Genomic DNA, 15,525 nt, shown 5'->3' on the forward strand with positions numbered 1-15,525 from the left:
TAGGAGACCAATTTCAATATTGAATGTCAGTCTGCTGTAAGAAGACATTTATTGTTTTTCTGAGTTATCACGAGGCACGAGATAAGGTATAACGGTCTGAGCCCAGCTAATCATGCTATCAAATTTAAAACTACTCTTTCACCTTTTTAGAAATCATTTTTCTACTTTGCAAATAAAAAGAACACCTCCTTCCACATGTTTGGGGGCGGAAGGCAGATTTATTAAATCAGCCAATAAAAATCCCAAATTCAAATCAAGCCTCAAGTATTAACTAACCAAAATGCTCCACCACTGATCATTCATTGTGTAGAGCTAAGTTGTCACTTTACTTCTAGCTTGGAGTAAGGGGCAATGCATAACTGTGGCAGTCCAGGGAAGGAATTATAACTTTGAGGGTATGTCTACACTGCAGGCTTGTTGTGTGTCATGCTGTGTGTTTTTTCTCAAGCTCCACCTGTCATCCACATGCAAAGCCCTTAGACACATGCCTAAGTGCCCGTTGAGTGCCAATTGGCATGCTCGTCTGGGGATTTGAGTCAGACCGTGCTGACTTGTGATCAGCCCCCCAACCACCCAATTGCAGTGTGGATGTAGCATGAGAGTCCTGCTTCCACTACTCCTTGGCTCCAAGGAGGAAGTAATTTGCTGCTGCCCTTGACTAGCAGCAGATGCCTTCCTCCTCTTCCACACCAGCTCAGCTGTGGTGGCCAGTTGTAAGGGTGGAGTCAAGATTCCAGCCATTGATTGCCCTTTTCTGCCCACCTGCATAGGTTGGGGGTGGGGTTAGTGATATCTGCATGGAGGAGGGAAGTGGTGTCTTCACTCCCCTATACAGGCGCATTGGGCAAGTAAAAGGCATGCACAGAAATAAAAGCACTATTTGAATTCCTTAGTATATTTCATAAAGCTGTGATACAGCAGGGCCAAGGAGCAGTGGGAAAGGGGTCCTATTGGGTTCCGGAAAGCAGGAGGGCACAAGCCTGCCCATTGCTAAAGGACCCTGCCCCTGCCTTAGTGGAGGATCCACAAGGTCCAGGAACTCAAATAATTACGGGGGACAACCAAAAATGTAACAGGGGCAGGTGTGAAGGTCAAAGGGTCAAATGAAGGGAACCTAAAGGGGACACCGAGCAAAGAACCCTGGACAGCGCCCACTGCTCCTCGAAGGTGTCAAGGGAGCCAGCAGATGCCATCCAGAGGAACTCTGCCCCGATGCGTGAATGGAGGGAGGACCGGAAATAGGCCCCACACTCGCAAGGAAGTGGGAGAGTGGTTGAGGGGAAATATATAAGCCCAAGGCTAATTAAGGCATGGTTCCCTGTAGACTAGGGAGGGTTGCTCCAGGTTAATTGGAGCACCTGTAGTCAATTAAGGCCCTGTCAGGAACCTAATAAAACCCCCTGCTTCAGGCAGTCGGGATATGTGAGGAAGGAGAGAGGACTGGAGTTTGGAGGTGTGTTGCTGAGACTTGAAAGACCAGAGAATCGAAGGGAGACCCTGCCCCAGCAGGGCAGGGAGACTCCCTCCCCCAGCATCAAGGACCGAGGGTAAGAAACCCGCAGGGGTTGAGAGGGGTGGGGGCTCAGAGTGAGGGGCAAACCCAGACCCCTCCCCCCACTTCCCTCCTCTACCACCTTTCCGGGCCACTAGCTGGGCCCTCGGTGCCCCAAGAGCAGGGGCAAAGAGTGGCATCTTAGCCCCCTGCCAAGAAAAGCACAGGACTTACCATACCAACTTCAGCCATTTTGTCACAAAGCAAATATATTAGAGGTGTTCTAGCTAGCGAACCACCTGACTATGACATGAGCAAAGGGAAGGTTAAGATCTGGGCAACACCACAAATATCTTCCGTTTTAAAGTCAGCTACGGAGAGAGAGATGCTGATGGCAGTCCAACAGGAGCCAGTCACCATCCACCTGTCTCTCCTGAGGAAGAATAAACAGCAGCAGGACTGCAGCCCATGGCAAGCGTGTGCCAGCATGTTTCGTTTTGAGTCAGGTCAACATAAAACTGCATTTCTTGTGGTGGTTTCCCACATCTTCCATCATGCACCATGTGATTCCCATGATGCACCACACTGCTCAATCAGAGGGAATACTGCATTGTATCATGGGAGAAGTACTTTGGCCAGGGAGCCTGGTCATAGGAGAGATGGGGAAGTCAGACATCCTAACTACGGCTGTGCCACCAAAGGGAAATGCTGTCTAACATTGAACTCACTTCAAACAAAATGTTTCGGGTCATTTTGACAAACCCAAAATATGCCAGTTCAATCCAGACCAACCCTAAATGAACTATTTTGGGTTTTCCTGACCAAAAATCAAAAAGTAGCTACCAACATTTTTAAAATAATATCCTCTGGAGAATTTTGATTTTACAGAAATTGCATTTTCAGCCGAAGGCTTTGGTATGGAAAATTCCAGACTAGCTTTATTTTAAAGAGCTGGAAGCTGAACAACTGAAGGGGTCTTAAAAAAAAAAAAAAGGTATTAATCAGACTCTTTCCAAGGGGTAAAGTCTCTCTTCACTACTATTCTTTGCTTTTAAGAGCTTTAAAGCAATACCTCCCAGGGCAATTTCTGGTGATGTGGTGAGAGCTACAGGGCTAGAGACGGCTGCTCTGAAGGTGCTCTGTCATCTTTGCCCCTAATCTAGTAGCCAACAGAGTGTCTCAGTGCTGTACAGTTGCTCAGTACCCCTCATTCATTGCTCTCGAAGGCAAATGGTTCATCTCTTGGCACCAGCTCCTTGCTGGCCCCTGCATGTGCTGCCGAGTTACTGCATGCGGCTGAGATGCACTTGCATCTTGTCAGCTACAGAGATCCCTAACAGACATCAGTAAAGAAACGGAAATGCATAGAAAAGAACGAACGCTTCTAATGTAAGAGTTGCAGCTGGGAAAACTGCATTGTTATATTGCGGGGGGGGAGGGGTTCTGTGATCTACCAGCTCCTCACCTTTCTAATGATCAGCAAGGCCACAAGAAGTTGGAAAATACTTAGCTTAATGACAATGCAAGGCAAAGGTTTTATTAGGGTTACCATATTTCAGCAAGAAAAAAAGAGGACGGGAGGAGCCTCGCCCTAGCCCCGCCCCTGCCCCTCCCACTTCCCGCCCCCCCAGAACCCCCAACCCTCCCCCCGTTCCTTGTCCCCTGACTGCCCCCTCCTGGGACCCCTGCCCCTAACTGCCCCCCAGGACTCCACTCCCTATCTAAGCCTCCCTGCCTCTTGTCCCCTGACTGCCCCAACCCTTATCCACACCCCCACCCCCAGACAGACCCCTGGGACTCCCACGCCCCATCCAACCACTCCCCACCCCCTGACAGCCCCCCCCCGAACTCCCAACCCATCTAAACCCCTCTGCTCCCTGTCCCCTGACTGCTCCGATCCATCTCCCCACCCCTGCCACCTGACAGCCCCCCCCAGAACTCCCAAACACCCCCCCCTGCTCCTTGTCCCCTGACTGCCCCCTCCTGGGACCCCTGCTCCTAACTGCCCTCCAGAACCCCACCCCCTACCTAAGACTCCCTGTTCCTTGTCCCCTAACTGCCCCCTCCTAAGACCCCCCCCCAACTGCCCCCCAGGACCCTACCCCCTACCTGTACCCTGACTGCCCAAAACTTTCTCCACTCCCCCCAAAAAGCCCCCCCCGTTTCTTGACTGCCCCCTCCAGAACCTTCCTGCCCCCGGTCCCCCTTACCCTGCTGCTCAGAACAGAGTGTTGGGCTCTGTGCAGCCGAGCCGGACACGTGGCTGAGCTCCCCAGCACAACAAAACCCGGTCTGGCCCTGCACAACAAAACCCGGTCTGGCCCTGCACAGTGCTGCTGGACTGGGCTGCAAGGGAGCTGCCGGCTCAGAATGCAGGGCGGATCCGGCTCCTCTACAGCTGCTCCTGAGTCCAGCCCGGGACTTCCCTGCAACCCTCCCAGCCGCTCGCTCTGCTAATCCCGGACATTGTGAGTGCTTTACAAATTCCCCCCGGACGCTATTTTTAGCACACAAAAGGAGGACATGTCCGGGTAAATCCGGACGAATGGTAACCCTAGTTTTATAATCTTAAAATGCAGTGGCTCTGTTCAGACAGGACCCTCGAAGCGGCCACCCACAACCGAACAGCCCCAAGCACTGATGAAATTCAGGTTCAGTTCATGACTCTGCTATTGATCTCTATCTGCAGAGACAGCTCAGTTACAAGCCCAGTGAGTGCTCCCAAACCTTGGGAAAGTTCAGACATGAATCTTAATTTTGAGCTTCAGACCCCTTTCTAGTCTGGTGCGAAAGAGTGGGTAAGAATCCACCATCCCTTTAAGATGATCTCCATCTTCCACATGGTTTAGGCCACGGATGAACAGCTATGCTGCAAGTGTTGTATACCAGCCGCACTAACCCACAGGCACTGTTTTTCATAGTACTGAGGACTGATTCCCACTACCCCAGCTGATTTTTGGCCATGATTTCCTCTCTTATTTTCTTCCCTTTATTCGTCCTTTTATCGCTGCTGTGCTCAGTTATATATTTCCTATAACTGAGAAGGAAGACAGGTGTTAGTCTCTGAAAGTGCCTCTGGGAGTCTGTCAGCAGACCGTGGATAAAATAGTCAGGCACATGAGTTGCCAAAAGCACTTGTTCCTCAAGATGGAGTTAAAGCAGAAAACTAGGCCTTAACACCCCTGCACTTGACAAGGGTATCATGGAATTTTCTATGCGCACACCAGGTCCTCCATTGAATGTCCTAGCACAAAAAGAGCACTTCCAACAGTACAGTGCCCCCAAGCATCATGCTAGGCCATTATTGCAGTAATGATTCAGAAGGAGAAGAACCACCTACTGAACTGTTATCACTACTTCTGGCAGCATGCTGGGCTTTCCTTCTATCCGAGCACCAGCCAATTCCAGTCCTACTCAGTATGAGATCTTATGATGCTGTATCCCAAGGCTGTATGGTAGCAGGCAGGTGGCATGGTGAAATTATAGGTCAGTGAGAGACATTCCAATCTTCCTTCTCAGACATTCTTTTATCCTTCTCCAATTCATCATCTCTTTTTGTTTAGACACCTGTATTTTTCCATTTCACAGTCATTAAAGCCCTATTTCTGCAAGGTACATGCACAACTTTAAGCACTGTGAGCTAGCCGTCTGCTTAAGTACCTTACTGGACAGATACCTTTTGACGACTCTTAGCTAAAGACAAATAAGCCCACCTAAGCCCTATATCAACGATGAGTAGAGTTGGGGGAAAACAAAAATCAGAGGACACTTGTAGAGAGTGGAAGTTTTTAAGGAGTTACAGAACTAATAATTTACAACTTTTTAAAATTCTGTTTTTCTGGGTTTGTTGTTGAGCCTATCAAAATTTTGTATTTAAAACATTTTACCTGCTGGATAGCTGATCAAAGCACAAGAAAAAAAGTTTCACAAAAATATCAAAATACTTCTTCCCTGTTTTTTTTTGGGGGGGGGGGGGCGGGGGGGGCAACAAAAAATTGTTGGCCAAGTCTTATTACTTGAAAAAGGAGGTATTTTTACAAGACAGCCCTGGGACTGTCAGTGTGTTGTGATGCCCTACATTCCTTCAGTGGACAGAATGATAGCCTTGGAGTGCAGAGACCTGGGGAATTCCCTGCTCCACTACAGACTACCTGTGTGACCTTGGCCAAGAGACTGGGGACTGGTCTACTCTACAGAATTAGGTTGACTTAACTACATTGCTCAGGGCTGTGAAAAATGTCACGTCCTGTGCAATGTAATTAAGCCGACTTAAGCCCCAGTGTAGACACCACTAAGTCAATGGAGGAATTCTTCTGGCAGCCTAGTTACTGCTCTTCGGAGAGGTGGTTTTACTACAGTGATGGAAGAACCCCTTCAATTGCTGTAGTAAATGCCGCTGCAGCGTTTCTAGTGTAGAGGTACCCTGAATCTCTGTCTCTCAGTTCCCCATCTGTAAAATGCAGATCAGAGACTTCCCTACCTCACAGAAGTTGTGAGGATAAATAAAGATTATGACGTGCTCTGATCCAATGGCAATGGGAGTCATATAAATCCCCCATAGATATCTAGACAGACATATAGATTCCAAGACAGTGGTTTGCAAGTGTCATTAATCAAGCTGACAGAATCAATTTTAAGAGTTTTCATGTTTGGCTAAAGTAAATTTGAGTATAGACAATAAAACATGCACTTAAAACAATTTCAGTAGGTTTTTATTCTCTGTGTACCATATATTTCACCAACAGGCAATATCATCATAAGCAAAGAATACAGTGACCCATTTGCATGCTGGGTACAAATAAACAAAGATAAATCCCTTACCGGATAAGATTAAACAATGGTTTAAGTGAACACGGCTATTAATAATGAACCCGAGTCCAGAAAGGAACCATCAATCATACTTATCACCTCACACTCGTGTTCCCAACAAGATGAATCTAACAGATTGTCCTCCATAATGGGGAAAGGAAATGAAATGGTTGCTTCTTATTATCAAGGACTGATATACAATGAAATTAACTTAATTCATTATGAGCAATTTTAACGTTGCTAAATACCTGAGTGTATAAGACACATTCAGTTATAAACATGTTTTTTAGACTAAAGGAAATGCTTTTTTTCCCCAGTGTCTTTGACTGGAGGTGCTCACAGGCAACATTTTGGAAGCAATGGGGTGGAAGTATGCTAAGGTCTGGCGTGCTTTTAAAGTGACAACAGTGGGTTTATTTAGGATAATTCTTTATCTATCTTTCTTTCTATCTTAGGGCTTTCTATACTACTCTTCATCAAAAGATTAGTGGATCTTGAAAATCTCTGAGCAAGTACATTTCATGCTCAAGGTGTCCAAGGTACATGGATACTGGGCTAGATGGACCGTTGGTCTGGCCCAGTATGGCCATTCTTAAGTCCTTATTCATTCCTGATCTTTCATAATGAGGGCGTAGGCCCAAAGGAAGCATGTTCAGTGACTTGTAGCAGCTGAGTTCCAGCCTATCAGAGATGACAGATACAGACAACAGGTGGGGCATCATGCAAGGAAAAGTCTAAATGTTTTTCAAAAAGGTTCCAGTTGGGTGGGCATACACATAGGTTGGGAGTCAGCTTGTTTACCCTGGCTCAAATCATATTTCTTTTAAAACCAGAGGGAAAATATAAGGACTGATTTTCAAAACTACAAAAAGGGAATTAGGCACTTAATTAACTCCTCTTTGTGCCTTTGGAAATCTCCCCCATAACGTGCCAAATGCATGTGTTGATCTTTGTGCTGTATGTCATTTTGGCCATCTGACATTTTCCGACCCAGGAACTGTTACTGAGCATCAGCCTTCAGCTAAGTTTTGGAATTGTCATAATTTCCAACTAAAGTTGCCAGCTGAGAGCTGAAAATTACATTTTTCAAATCGCACCTACAAGGCTTCAGGATCCTACAGGTCACTAAAGACTGCCATGCTCTCATGTTCTTATAAAAAGGGTTAAGACTCCCTTTATTGTCAAAGCTGCTGAGTATCCACAACTCGAGATGAAGTCAATGGGAGGTGTGTGTGTATGTGTGCGGGGTCCTTCAGCTCTGAGAATGAGGCCTGCGAGTGAAATCCACATCCCAGTGAAGTCCTTGACAAAGCTCCAATTGACTTCAATGGAGCCAAGAGGTGTCTCAAGTTGGGCACCCAAAAACTGGGGGACCTAAAGACACTGCAGACTTTTTGAAAACTCTGTAGTCTCCCTGTGCCTCAAGTCCCCATCTGTATAATGGGTACGCTAATATTTACCTTCCTCACGGTGCTATTGTGAAAAGAAATGCATTGATGTTTGTGAGGCACTTAGAAAAACTAGAAATGAATAAATACGTTAATTAAAATGTGAGGGGGTAAGGGCTTCAGGGTCATAATGTAGATACTTGATTGACTGCTGCTTGTGGATTTCTTACTGTTAGGTTTGCACTATTTATTATTCCTACTCCATTTAAAGGACAGTGATATTTTGTCTGACGAAGTGGATATTCACCCACGAAAGCTTATGCTCCAATACTTCTGTTAGTTAATAAGGTGCCACAGGACTCTATGCCGCTTTTTACAGATCCAGACTAACACGGCTACCCCTCTGATACTTGATATTTTGTTGTTTTTTAAAACAGGAATGTATCCTTTCGCACATGTAAATGCTCACTTTTGTTTCTGATCTCTTAAAACTGATCATCCAAACACAGAAAAGAGAATAGGGAAAATAGCTTCCAATTATTTCTGCACTGGTCCATGTTTGTTCTTCCACCCTGTATAAATTATCTGTAGATTGATGTGCTCAGATTTTGTCCACAAGCACAGGGGATGGTGGGAGGAAGCAACCTCATTAATCCGAGATCAGATAAACACACAAGCTGAGTCTGGGACACATAATCCGATGTACTGATGAGACGATTGTGGATTTACAAATTTATCAAGGGTTCCCAGGTTTATACACAGATGAAAAGCTGATTAGGAAGATCTGAGGGGAAATCCAGAGATTCCCACACAATATAAATGGCTGTCAGGCCTCCTAAGACGTGCCTCACACTGGGATGCAAGAACTGGAATGGGTTACCTAGGGAGGTGGTGGAATCTCCTTCCTTAGAGGTTTTTAAGGTCAGGCTTGACAAAGCCCTGGCTGGGATGATTTAGTTGGGAATTGGTCCTGCTTTGAGCAGGGGGTTGGACTAGATGACCTCCTGAGGTCCCTTCTAACCCTGATATTCTATGATTCTATGAACAGGGGAATGGAGGAATGTGGACAGTTGAGGAGAATTACTGAATAGTGTCCCAGTAGATGATTGGCTAGGCTCCGACCTCGATGATGGGGGGGAAATTGATACTCACTTGCTGCCTCACACACAGACACTTCCGAAAGATCATACACTGAAGTGCTGAAGGGGGCCTGCCAACAGTGTGTGCAACTGGAAGGGGGTGTGTGTGTGTGAGAGAGAAAGTGATTTACTCAACCTGTAAAACACTTCAGTTTGGGTTAGAAAGCGGAGGGGTGGGGGACAAAAAAATCTTCATTTATCTGAACCATCTCCCCTATTTCCAGTGACTATAAACACAGTGAACGTTGGTTATGAAAATATCGAAACAGTCTCATGCACCAGGAACAATAACAAAGCCTGTATAGTTCAGTTTGGGTTTCAGGACGTTTTATAGGTCTGGTTATGCCTGCACGTTTAACAATTACCAAGTCATCCCTTTGGCCATAAGCATATCAGAAGCCCAGCAAAACTCCTCCTTCCACCTCCTCGGCCAAGAAGAGAGCAGTGGGATAAACTTTGGAAGGCAAGAAAGGATAGATGGGGAAAGGTACTGAGGGTTTGCTCCTCCTCCCGTTGACTTCCATGAGGCACGATCAGAGCCTCAATTGGCATCTGGGAGATCTGAGTTCAACTCCTAATCCTTTTTGTGTGACCTTGGGCAAATCCTCTAATGTCTCTGTGTACAGTTCCCCATCTGTAACACAGGGATACAGTAACACAGGGGGAGGGATAGCTCAGCAGTTTGCGCATTGGCCTGCTAAACCCAGGGTTGTGAGTTGAATCCTCGAGGGGCCACTTAGGGGTCTGGTGCAAAAATCAGTACTTGGTCCTGCTAGTGAAGGCTGGGCACTGGACTTGATGACCTTCAAGGTCCCTTCCAGTTCTAGGAGATAGGATATCTCCATTAAATTTTTGTATTATTTTAACACTTCCTGAATTCTCAACCTGTGTCTTTGTTGTCTATTTAGATTGTAAGCTCTTCATGGCAGGGCTCTCTCTTACAACGTGTATGAGCCTAGCACAATGAAGCCCTGATCTTGATTGGGTTCCTTTGACTCTACTACACAACAAATAATTAAAGGGAAAACTATAGGGTCAATTCTGGAACTCTTTGTTCATATGGGAGTTGGCTTTCAGAGCGAACTACTTCTCCCCTGAAGTTCTCTAGTTTTGCAAATCTAGCTGACGGACACATCTTTCATGGTAAGCATCATTTCAACCTCAGCAAGTAAAATAAATTGCAAAAAATTGTGTAAAATTGTTTTTGACATTGAGATTGACTGTGAAATATGATGGCACCATAAACTGATGTACAGTAATGTTGTCTGCTTGATAGATCGTGTAGGTTGTGTGACATCAGGTGACAAATGATCTCTCTTTTCTTGCTGAAGATTAATTTTCTAGGTCATTCAACTGCATTTAAGGGAGGGGGGGAGAATTCAAGGGGCAAATCACTGGAATAATTTCCTGCTTTGAATTTGTTTTGATGAATTAGTGAAGGGAGATCTCTCCTTTTTGCCTGCATTTGCAAGGTGATCACAAATCAATAAAGTAGAGTCTGCATCCTACCAATATCGATCCTATTAAAAATATCATGGCAGAGCTGCGGTTGAATAGAAATACAGACGAGTTAACCCCTGTGAGAATGTGTATAAGATCTGAGTTGCTCTTTATGGCTATAGAATACTGCGATTAATTTATATACTGGGGAACCTGAAAACTAGACCATCTGAAAAGCATCTTTCATCATCGTAACTACCAGTATTTGTAGTTGGATAAAAGTTCCAATGCTTCAGTTCTATCCAGTAGTGCAGACCTGCACGAGTCCCCTTCCCAGTAACTTCAGAGGGTCATCTCTTGAAAGCCGTTTAGGCCCCTCTCTACATCTTTAGGCACCTAATATTTTATAAATCTGGACCTCAGTTCCCAAACAGTAACATGGGAATAACAATATCTTACCTCGCAGGATTGTTTTGAAGATAAATTCATTAATGAGTCTGAGATATTGAGTGTGACAGAAGGCTGTAGAAAAACATAGATCGACAAATCCAATTGCCTAAACCAGCTTGATTCAGAATGATTTGCCTGCTATTATCTCTATATGTTATATTTTTTGTTCTCATTACCTAGGCTAATGCACTTGTTTATTTTTAGAACTATGGAATTTAAAACAATTAAATCTCACAGGAAAAGAAATGTCACAGCATTTCCGCTTCTGAGCAGTGTTAAGCTGGTTATAATGACAGTGTGGCTTATATGCAGCCATGGGGGTGGGGAGGCAGGATTCTTGACTCAACCTAGATGAGTGGTAGGTTAATAAAAAAATAATTGGTTTGGCTAAGCTAAGATTCATTTTTGTCATTTCATATCGTGCTGTTCATAGACTTGCTGTGGAAGCATTATGATGAGATCCCTATAAAACACAAGTAATACACCCCCCTCCCTTTTATATAGTTTGTATGCTGGGTTAATTTATAACATTAATCAGAAAACAATTCAACCTCTCACAGTTTGATATAAAGAACTAAGGGCTATTTCATATAGCGCATGAACTGCACTGTGGCTGACAGGAATTTCTGAAGCATACCTTCTCTGGGGAGATTTCTGAAGGGCTTTTGGAGCATCTAATGTCTTAGCCAGCAGAGTGACATAATGACATAGTGCACAGAAAAGAAACCCGAGGCAAGAAGAACAAAGTTATACAGATGAGCAAACTCAAGAAGCCTCAAACTCAAACTAATTTAAAAAAAAAAATCTGCCTGCACTCAGGGCACTGTGGTAAAGCTTTTGATCAGGAAGTTGGACATTATTATTAACCCTGCAGTGTAATAGATAAAGAACAGGGATAGTAATGTGGCCTGCTATACTGGGTTATATTATTTCCTGGTTGGTTGCCATTCTTCTAAAGGAGTGAAAGTATGGCTGAACACCTGTTCCTTTAAGGCTGAAGCCCCATGTGAGATTGCAGCTACTCTGTTCCTAAGGGTGATCAGCAGAAGTGCATTTTGGGAATAGTTCTCAAGTTCAGCCAGCAAGAAGACAGCATGTCTTGTTAGTCCTGAAGTCTCTTGTCTGAGACTTTAAGAGAGGAAAGGAGGTTAAAATAAAAAAAAACCTATCCAGAAATCCATGGAATAATAGGGTGATAGTGGAGAGGAATCATATATAACCACAATGAGATGCATGTCGCCACTGGGGCAAAATAACTCTCATACTTCAGATTGTGAGCTGATTAGGGGTCAGAAGGAATTTGTTCCAGGGCTTTGGGGAGGTGCATTTCAGGAGATTGCTTTTGCTTCTGCAGCATTAGATATAGCCTCCTGCGGTGGAACCATATGAGACTTGATGGACCAACAAACTGATCCACTAAGGCAAATCCTGGATGTAAAAAAGGAGACGAAAATGAAGATTCGGACTGGAACTTCGTCTAACCTGAGGTTCTTGTGTTGGGCTCACTTTGTGAAGCTCCTTAGAAGAAAGAATTAAGCAGCCTTCTGTGACGCTTCCCATGGGTAACTGGGGCTGTGAGGCACCTCGCTACCACCTGCCCTTTGTGTGAAGATGTCTTGTCTGTGCCTGCTGTGACCCCCCAAGGCTCTAGCAACACAAGCACTGCCTGCCAGGCCTCTGCAGGCCTCCCTCGCTGTACAGATTAGCAAAAGACATATATCAACCCCAGAGTCCTCCCAGCGTCCCTCTGGAGTGCCCAGCCTCTGATCCACTGAACACTCAGAGCTCTTAGATTCGCTACTCCCAAAGGAATAATACACACTCGCTTACTAGATTTAACTCAAGATCACCACTCCACTTAACACACAAAACTTCAACCTGTTGATAGTGAAAAGGAGAATAAGTTCATCATCACAGAACAGAGATTCAAATGATAAGAAGAAAGAATATTGGAAACAAATGGTGACATATAAAACAAAATCGTAAGTCTAATCTTAACTCACAAGACATTCTCCTGTCTCATACAGGACAGCTTAACCCTAAGTCCTTTCACCAGAGTTTTCAACCATGATGGCTGAGGATCCCCCTACCCTCTTTCTTAAGATCAAGCTTGCTGGATCCCCAGTGCACCTCCATACTCCCAGTTATATCCCCCCGAAGTTCATTGCCTTTACCTGGGAAATGGGACAACCCCTGCTGTTTTAGTTTTTGTTTTTCCCTTCAGCACTCGCAATTTGCATACACAATTACACAATGGTCAACCAGGGAGATAAGTGTCTCCCACCGCCTGGCTGGAGAAGTCTGTCTCAACACAAGCTACCTCTGAGTGACCCGCCTTTCATTACAAGGCCTCACAAGTGTAATTTTCAGGATACATACATACAATAACTCCTTACCCATTATCTACACATACACTGGTCTTCATAATCATTGAGAAATGTGAGAGACCTTACAGGGCCCCTTTTGGGAATCCCTGTAACCTTATGTGCCCTGGTGTCCTTCACCTGTGGGCATCAAGAATCACAGCATCTCTCCCCATACATCTATTTGGAAGCCTTGCACTCTGCCAGTCTCTCTCACTTTCACTACACTGTAATAGTCCCCTTAGGCTCTAGGCCTTAAACTGAAAGGTCAACCAAAGCTAAAGGCACGTGAGTTGTGTAATATGCTATAATCAATCTAGGCCTTCAGATATAAATCAGCGTGGTTAGGCTGTGTTACATTTCTTCATTCCTGCAGCATCCAGCACTCCGGGACCAGAGTCCAAACAACTCCACCACTGTAGCCACAGAGCTCACCACCACTAACAATCAGATTATGCCTTTGGAGGGTGGTAGGTCACTAGCTGAAATTGGCCCCGTCACTGATCATAGAATATCAGGGTTGGAAGGAACCTCAGGAGGTCATCTAGTCCAACCCCCTGCTCAAAGCAGGACCAATCCCCAACTAAATCATTACCCTGAAGTGCAAAAATCCTCATTACTCATGGGAGAGAAGAGAGAATTTCCCAAGATCTTGGGCTAAAGTTGGCTCTCAGTTACTCTGTATTAATCTAGAATAATTCTCCTGTCACTAGTGGATTGAGAATAGGTGTAAATGAAAGGAGAATATAACCTCTTATCAGTTCATTCCTCCTCCCATCAGCTTTGTAGGGGATATTTTTACGAATGTTGGTGCAGTGAATCTGTTCTCTTTTTGTGAAAATACAACACAAAATATCATAACACAATAGGAATGACTCTTTCTTGACAAAGTTTCCATATGAACATCTCCAGGACAGCAAACTTTAATCATGCTGTGCTGGTTTCCCCCATCCTGTGTTAAAATGCAGATTGATTCTGGTATTTAGCTTTATAATCTTAGGCACAGCTCTGTTCAAGGCTGTTTTGTGAAGGTTTTTTCCCCTGTATATAGATCGTCTCACCCCAGAAATTGAGAGCGAAGTTACAGAATCCACTCAGAAAGGTTAAGAGATTCAGATGAACCTTTCTGTCACCTGCATTTTTAAGGGTCTGAAACCTCATTTGAAAGGAACCGTATGCAAATTCGGCATTGCTGGTTTCTTCACTAAGCTGTGCATTTCTTTTCCCCATTAAAAACAGCTAGGCTGCTTGTTAAGAATTCACTCTCACTCTGATCAGAACTACTCTCTCTAATTGAAGTTAGTCATAGGAGACTGGTCAAAGAAAAATGGTGTCAAAGACGGGTGCAGCATTGGAACTGTCAATTAATACAGGGTTAGTCCTATGATTCTCTCTCAGGAAAATGTGTGTGAAGGCTTCTGAATGCAAATACAATCCACTGGATCAATGTGTTACATATTCCCCTCTAGCGCCCGATCCTCATAAGAGAAAAGGGAGGGGATCCATGAAGGGACTCCCATGTGCAATATTGAATATGGGGGGGGGAGGGAAGAATCACAGGAACAACATTGTGATCCACAAAGCTGAGCGGGGTGTCTAGGCTCCCTATACAATGAATGGGGAGAGAGAGGGGCCTAAGAATGTGATCTACAAAAGCCAGCCTGCTAGGCCGGGAGCTCCCAAAGTGAGGGGTGTGTGCCTAGCCCTGCCCGTGCAGGGAGGCGCCCATGTCAGGTTAGCAATCCACGAATGGGAACCTGCTGCCTGCAGTCAGGGCCTTAGGCACCTAAACTGCTTTTCGATGGAATGAGTTAGGGGCCCACCTCGCTCCGTGCAAAACGGCTGGAGGAGGAGGAGGTGGTGCCCACCTTATAACTTTCATCCCAGTGATTGGAGCCATCACTTGGGATGTCAGAGATCCAGGTCCATCTCCCACTTCTTTGCCAAAGGGAGAGAAAGCATTTGAACAGGGGTCTTCCACCTCTCAGACGGGCGCTCTAACCACTGAGCTCTGGGATTTTCTGATGTGGGGATCACTCAGTCTCTTCTGTTGAGCGCTGGATAAATAATAAGAGAGTGGTTGGAGCAGCGAGACGGAACCAGAGTTTCCCACGTCCCAGGTGAATGCCCTAACCACAGAGCTACAGAGTCATTCTCACGCACACTCCGGCCAATGACTACAGCACTGTGGAATAGTATGGATAAATAGCTAAACAGTCCTACAAAGTAGATACAAATCTGCACCTCTCTGTTGATTCACTTCCTATAGCTTGCATAGTATTAGAAACACCTCCTTGGGCGTTTATAGAAAGATTGCAACAGCAATCTTCGAGCAGAAGCAGGACACCTACAGTAATGAAAGCCATCGCAGCAGTATGTTAAGCCTGCCTTGCATAACTTGCTGCGTATTGATGTAGTTACAAGGGAACAAAGAAGATATAATA

This window comes from Malaclemys terrapin, chromosome 18 (assembly GCF_027887155.1).
Source record: "Malaclemys terrapin pileata isolate rMalTer1 chromosome 18, rMalTer1.hap1, whole genome shotgun sequence".
Taxonomy (NCBI): domain Eukaryota; kingdom Metazoa; phylum Chordata; order Testudines; family Emydidae; genus Malaclemys; species Malaclemys terrapin.